We start from the raw sequence: 7,375 nt of genomic DNA, 5'->3' as shown, positions 1-7,375 counted from the left end.
AGCACCTCCTGAACACCCCCAGAACCTTCCAATCCCCCTCCCAGCACCTCCTGAAACCCCCTGGAACCTCCTGAACACCGCCCAGAATCTCCTGAACACCCCCAGCACCTCCTGAACCCCCCAGCACCTCCTGAACCCCCCAGCATCTCCCAGTGCCCGGTCTGGGAGTGTTTGGGGCACTTTGGGACACCCAGCTCTGGGGGAGCTGGCACTGGGTGTCCCTGCCTGGGGCACAGGGGGTGTCTGTGGTGGCACCCCTGTCCCTGAGCACCCCCTCAGCCCGTGGCCAGCATTTGGGCAGAGAGCAAGGGCTCCAAATCCCCTCTCTGCTGGTCCACCTGCAGCAGGAAAAGCTGATGCCTGAGGAAAGCCTCAGTCAAGGCAGGCTCTGGAAATGCCTCGTGGGCAGCTGAGCCCCAGGCACGTTCTGGGGCAGTTTCAGGTGCTCCTGTTCGCTGTGGAGCAGAGGAGAACCTCGGGTCCAACCTGTCCCTGACCCCACCTCGAGGCACCGAGTGCCACCTCCAGGGACCGGGCTCCAAACCACCCTGGGCAGCCCCTTCCAGGGCCTGGCCACCCTTTCTAGGAAGAAATTCTTCCTGATGAAGAAGGAACACGAAGCAGTCCAAAGGGCTTTGAGCTTGTTTTTCAAGCTCTCAGGTTTTGTGTGGGTTTCTTGCTTTGGCTCCTAAATGCAGCCCTTGGTTCTGTTTCTCGTCCCCCTGCCCAGCAGGGAGGAAGGTGAACGGGTGAATAACTCCACTGCCACCAACGTGCCTATTTGAAATTTTTTGTTTTAAAAGCTTTAGCAAATACAGGATGAACAGGGAGAGAAAAAGCCCTCGGTGCCAGCGTGTGTAATTCCTCCAGGAGCAAACCTCGGAGGAACACTCAGACTTCCAAAGTGTAACCAATATTTGCAGTGACGGATTCCCCGCTCTGCGCCGCAGAACAATGGGCAGAGAGCGGGGAGCATCAACGCAGAGAGGGCCTGCCTGGTGCTGGGGCTCTGTGAACACATCAACAAGGAGAGGAGGAGGGCTTTATCTACCTGGATAACCTCCCGAGCAGCGGCTTACAAATGCGCTCAGAAAATGCTGACCCAGGGCTGCTCCTGCACCTCCTGCGCCGGATTGGCACATGATTTGCAGCACTGCGGGAGTTCTATAGCTGACCTCATTAGCAGTGCATTTCCTGGCTTGTTAGCATCATATTTGTATAATTTACGGCACCTTCGTTTTTATGGAATGTGTTCCTTGTAGAGTGTAATGGCAGCAATATATTTAACCTCTCCTATTTAGGAATGCTGTTGCTGAAGGCAGCCTGGAGATATAAAAGGGATTTTTTTTTTTTTCATCCCTCCTTTCTCTCCTGCATGCGTATTTTTTTTCCCACCCGGCTGCTACATACCCAAATATCCATGTGACTGCAAAGTGCTCATAAAAGGCAACGTGAAGCTGTGCTCAGGAAACCGCAGCTTTTCAGGAGCGTTCCCAAGGTCAAGCCCCTAAATCAGTGCGGTGTCATCTTTCCAAAGCCATTACTCAGCTGCTGGAAGAGGAATGAGAATTGCACCAGCAGGAGAGGACAGCTCTGCGGAGAAGGTGGAGGTGGAGGTGGGAGGGGTCCAGGGTCACTCCTGGCCTGGCCACAGCTCCTGAGCCAGCCTTGGCCACGGCTCTGGGGGACAAAGGTGTCCTGGTTTCCTGCTGGGGATGCTCCTTCCCTCCTCTGGGTGTGATGGGAAGCTCTGCATGCACCTGGTGTGATGGCAGAACCTCCAGTGCTGGGCAGGGCTGCTCACCTGGCCAGGTCTGGGAGCTGGGCTGGCACCACTGCTCCCCTCCTGCAGGAGGCTGAGGGGCTCCTGCTCCCTGTCCCTGGGACAGGAGTGTCACAGGCTGGGCACAGAGGATCAGCCTGTGCCTCCCCAGCCTGGCAGGACCATCCTGGATCGCCAGAGGGAAGCTCTGTGCCACCTCCGGCACCAAATTTAGCACCGAGCCTTTAGGAACAGGGTCCTGACCTGTTCCAGGTGTCCCAGTTGTTCTGCTGTGCTCTGATTTTCGGGACTGCAAGGAGGAGAGCAGGCGACCACAGAGACCCCCCCGAGTGACACTGAGTTAAACAGGACCTTGCCCAGCTCCATCCCAGAGCAAACAGCCCTGGAAGCCGGGAGGAGGCTGGGCCTGTGCTGCTCTCCAGCTGGAACCACGGGGTTTGGATGCTTCACATCCAGAGGTGCTCACTGAGGGTGCCCAAACCGCTGCAGTTTGGAGCAGGGCTCTGGGCTGGGGGTGCTGCTGGGGGTGCCTGTCCTGACAGGAACCCCTGGTGTTCCCAGGAGAGCCCTTTGGGGCAGGAGGCAGTGCCAGCTTCTCTCAGGCTCACCCAGCACACCACCACGCTGGCAGCACTTGAAAGCAAAGGTTAAACCCAGCTTAGTGCTTAGTGCTGGCACTGCCTGCACATCCCAGGGCGCTGAGACAGCCTCAGCAAACGGGGCAGAAAGTGATTCTCCCCAGGGGTGCTCCAGGCTGGGGTACACCCCCTGTTCCTCCCAAATCACGGGTGCTTCCAGGAGACACCAGACTAAGCCCATTCCTGCCATTCCTCTGCTGGCCTTGGATCATTTCTGGGAAGAGGTTCAGGGAGCATTTGGGCTCAGCAGGCAGAACATGTCCTGCTGTGTCTCCTACAGCCAGCACCTCTGCACACAAACTCATGTCGTGGGGGTGCCCGAGGGAACCAGGGGACGAATTCAGAGCAGCTCAGCAGAGCTGAAAGGTCCCCAGAGTCACTGTCTCCTCCCTGTTCCTCTGCAGCCCTTGGGGCTGTGTTACCAAATCAGCATCATTCCAATATTATGGGATAATTGCTGACCAGATGGGCTCGGTGGCTGCTCCCCTGATCTGCCCAAGCCTCATCTCTGCAGTCCTCAACTCCACCTCCAAGTGTCCATGCTGAAGTGCTGGTCTGAAGAGAGTGAAGTGAGAATTAAGCAGCTTTTCCTCATGAGACAGAGCCCTCCAGGCCTGGGTAAGGCGCTGCTCCGGTGCAGGAGCCATTTGCAAGGTTAAGAAGGGCCTGGGGCTCTGGCTGCGGCCGAGCGCATCCTCCATCTGCTCCCACTGAGCCTGGCAGGAGCTGCTCCTCGCCTTTTCCCTTCCCTGAAGTCACGGATCAGCTCCTGCCACCGCTGCCTCTCCACTGTGGGATGAGAGAACTGAGCCTGGCAGGAGCTGCTCCTCGCCTTTTCCCTTCCCTGAAGTCACAGATCAGCTCCTGCCACCGCTGCCTCTCCACTGTGGGATGAGAGAACTGAGCCTGGCAGGAGCTGCTCCTCGCCTTTTCCCTTCCCTGAAGTCACAGATCAGCTCCTGCCACCGCTGCCTCTCCACTGTGGGATGAGAGAACTGCTCCTGGTCAGCTCGGGCACGCCGTGGGCTGGCTGTGGCACACAGGATGGCCTCGGACACCACCCAGTGCCTGGGAAGGTGTGGGGGTCCCTCCATCACCTGCATTTCCACCTGCTCTTCTCCTTCAGGATTTCAAAACGCAGCATCCCCCGTTTGTGAGGGGAGCCCTGGGAGCAAGGCCTGGGGACGGAGCGCTGCAGCCGGCAGAGCCTCCAGTCTCCCCTCCTGCAGTTTGCTCCAGCCTTACAGCGAGATTTGGATCCCTTACGGCTCAGCTTAAACTGAACCTGGCTCATTAAATGGCTCCGTAGCCACTTCTTGTCTCAACATCCCATTTTCATGCTGCTCAGGGCGGCCGTGGTACCTCGCAGTGATGAATTCCATGGGTTAGCCAACAGCTGCATGAAAATACATCTTCTGGTGATGCTTTTCAGCCTGTTTGCACCTGACACGGCTCTTGTGCTGTGACAGCACTTCCAGATTACTCGCCTTCCCCCCCATTTAGATGTGCTCGGCTTGCTTTCCTCTCTCGCTTAAGCCCATCCTAATTCCATTCAGGATCGAGCTGAGGAGCCGGGAGGCTCAAAACTGAGTTTCTGCTGACAGAGGGGAAATTCGGCTTTGGCTGCTCCCACAGATGCTCCCAGGCTCTCGTCTGGAGAACCCCCAAGGTTCTGGGACCTTCAGGGGGCTGCAGCTCTCAGGAGAGCTCTGATCCAGCTTTCCTTCCCTGTGCAGCTTGGCAGGGATGTGCCCTCTGGTGCCTGTGGCTGGCTCTGTGCCCCTGGCCAGGTGACCCAGGGCTGGCTCCAGTGGGGACAGTGGAGGTGACATTTCCCACGGGCATCCAGGGCCACCCCTGCCACTGCTGCCTGAGGGGTCCCTGGGGCACAGAGGAAAGAGACAGACAGACAGACCCCCAATGGGGCTGGGCACCCCATCTCCACCCCAGCAGCTCCTGCCTGGGGCCAACAGCCTTCTCCTCCAGCCCAGAGAACTGTGGAGAGCAAATTAGGGAGTATTGATCCAGCTGTGCACGGCAGCAGCCACTGGTGTCACTGGTGTCACTGGTGCCACTGGTGTCACTGGTGTCACTGGTGCCACTGGTGTCACTGGTGTCAATGGTGTCACTGGTGCCACTGGTGTCACTGGTGTCAATGGTGTCACTGGTGCCACTGGTGTCAATGGTACCACTGGTGCCACTGGTGCCACTGGTGTCACTGGTGTCACTGGTGCTACTGGTGCCACTGGTGTCACTGGTGTCACTGGTGCTACTGGTGCCACTGGTGTCACTGGTGCCACTGGTGCCACTGGTGTCACTGGTGTCACTGGTGCCACTGGTGTCACTGGTGCCACTGGTGTCAATGGTGCCACTGGTGCCACTGGTGCCACTGGTGTCACTGGTGCCACTGGTGTCAATGGTGGCCCTGGTGTCACTGGTGTCACTGGTGTCACTGGTGCCACTGGTGCCACTGGTGTCACTGGTGTCACTGGTGTCAATGGTGTCACTGGTGTCACTGGTGTCACTGGTGTCACTGGTGCCACTGGTGTCACTGGTGTCACTGGTGTCAATGGTACCACTGGAGTCACTGGTGTCACTGGTGTCACTGGTGCCCCTGGTGTCACTGGTGTCACTGGTGTCACTGGTGTCAATGGTGTCACTGGTGTCACTGGTGTCACTGGTGTCAATGGTGTCACTGGTGCCACTGGTGTCACTGGTGTCAATGNCTGGTGTCACTGGTGGCCCTGGTGGCCCTGGTGCCCCTGGTGGCCCTGGTGACCCTGGTGGCCCTGGTGGCCCTGGTGGCCCTGAGGGTCCCGGCACAGGGGTCCCAGCCCAGGGATCCCCTCTGGAGCAGGACCCAGGGAACGCTGCCCTGCACATCGCGGCTGGCAGCGGCTCTGCAGCAGCCCCGGGAGCGCGTGGCAGCCCCGCTAATGTCTCCATGGCTTCTTGTTAGCTGCACTCCAAGCAGGAAAGTGACTGGCCCTGACAATATAATTTACATTGCTGTATAAAACTATCTGTGGAAGCCAAGCTAATTTGTGCCAGATTAGGCTATTTGTCTCAGCCACTGTCTAACGGCACAATCTATCAGAGGGCTGTTTTCAAATATCGCTTTTCAAGCGTGCCCTTGAGAGGCGGGAATTGATTGGGATCTTAGAAAGCAAAATTACAGCAATAACTTAAAAGAAACAATAATTACTGAATCATACCAGTGTCAGCACTCTGCAAAACACGAAATAGCCATCAAACCCCAATCCAATATATTCTGAAGCAAATTTATTGAATGGAAAAAGCAGTTGAGTGAGGCTTTTTTTCCTGCCGGTTCCCCTCGCCCCCTCTCTCTCCCTGTACATATGGTTATCTCCAAACCGCAAGTGAATGAGTCGATAATTCTTGTCATTGACTGCTCCATTTTCAGAGAGTCAAGAAAAGATCCATTAGCTACCTCCCGACTCGGTGTCTTTCCCCTTCCCCTCCAGTCATTTGCCAGTCTGTGCTCCTCAGGCAAACAAACATATATAACTAATCATCTGTTAAAACACCGAGGCCCCTAATAAATCTCTGCAGCTGAAATACTTTAATGGGTAATTAATTGATCCTGTTCCAGAGGAGTAATAAGATAATAAATTAGACAATATTTCACTCAGTTGTGTCAGTGTACTGCTAATGGTGCTGGAGGGCTAAGCCGAAGGATAATAAATTAGCCAGAAATTAACTGCTAAGAGCTTTCTGCAGAGAAATGGGCTGACAGCGAGGGGCTGTGATTCAGGGCCCTGCTGCCACCTCCAGCTCAGTTATTTATTTTTTGGTGCTCACAAACATTACCTCTGGCTGGAGCTGGCCGGGGGTGGTGGCAGAGGGGACTTGGAGGGGCGCAGGAGCCGCAGCTCCGGGCGCAGCGCTCCCGGGACCGGGAGCCGGGGATTTACGGCAACCTGGCTGCGCTGCATGTAGGTAAATTACTTTTGTGCTGACTATAAAGACTGTCTCGGAGGCAAGTTATTACCCATCCAGCAAACAAAAAGGAAATATTTCCTGGTGCATCTGTCATATTTCACGGCAGGGTTTGGAGAGATATCAGGGAAGATGACACCGGGGGACTGATGGTGCGTGGTGCGGAGCAGCACAGCTCCCCTAAAGGCTGGGCCTTCCTTCAGCTCCCTTGAGGAGAAGTTTCAGGGGTTTTAAAGCCTGGCCCACGCCCAGGTGAGTGTGTTTGCAGCCATGGTTTTGGTCACACCAGACACAGCCAGGCTGGAGCGATGCCAGAGGGAGGTGAGGGGCAAAGGGAGACCTTCCACCCTGCACTGGCAGCTTGGGCCATCCCAGGGAGACCAAAGATGACCAAAAGGTGCCTTAAAAAAAGCCAGAAACCTTCTTGCCATGTCAGAAACCCTGGATTTGTTTACTTACAATAGTTAAGTGGATGAGATGAACAATGATTGGTCTGTGGAGGGGAAATTGGGGCTGCTTTGATCATGGGCTCGGGTGTGCCCATCCACAGCGTGCCTCTGCTTCCTCTCCTCCCCTCAAAGCACCGAGTCAGCCTCCCCTGGCTTTAAATGGGACCCTCATGACCTCCCCAGCCCCAAAACCCTGGGCTGGGGCCACAGAGGAGCAAACCAGGGAACAGCAGGGGGACAGAAGTCACATTCCAGAGGCACTGGGTGAGCTGTGGGCCAGGGAAGGGCCGTGGGGAGCTCCCCAGTGCAGGGGATGCTGCAGGTGCTCCTCAGTGTCCTGCATCCTGCAGCACCCCTCATCCTGCAGCACCCATCATCCTGCAGCCTCATCCTGCAGCATCCCTCATCCCACAGGATCCCTCACCCTGCAGAATCCTTCATCCCACAGGATCCCTCACCCTGCAGGATCCCTCATCCCACAGGATCCCTCATCCTGCAGCATCCCTCATCCCACAGGATCCCTCACCCTGCAGCATCCCTCATCC

This window comes from Parus major, chromosome 22 (assembly GCF_001522545.3).
Source record: "Parus major isolate Abel chromosome 22, Parus_major1.1, whole genome shotgun sequence".
NCBI classification, from domain to species: Eukaryota; Metazoa; Chordata; class Aves; order Passeriformes; family Paridae; genus Parus; species Parus major.
This window is presented reverse-complemented; position numbering follows the sequence as displayed.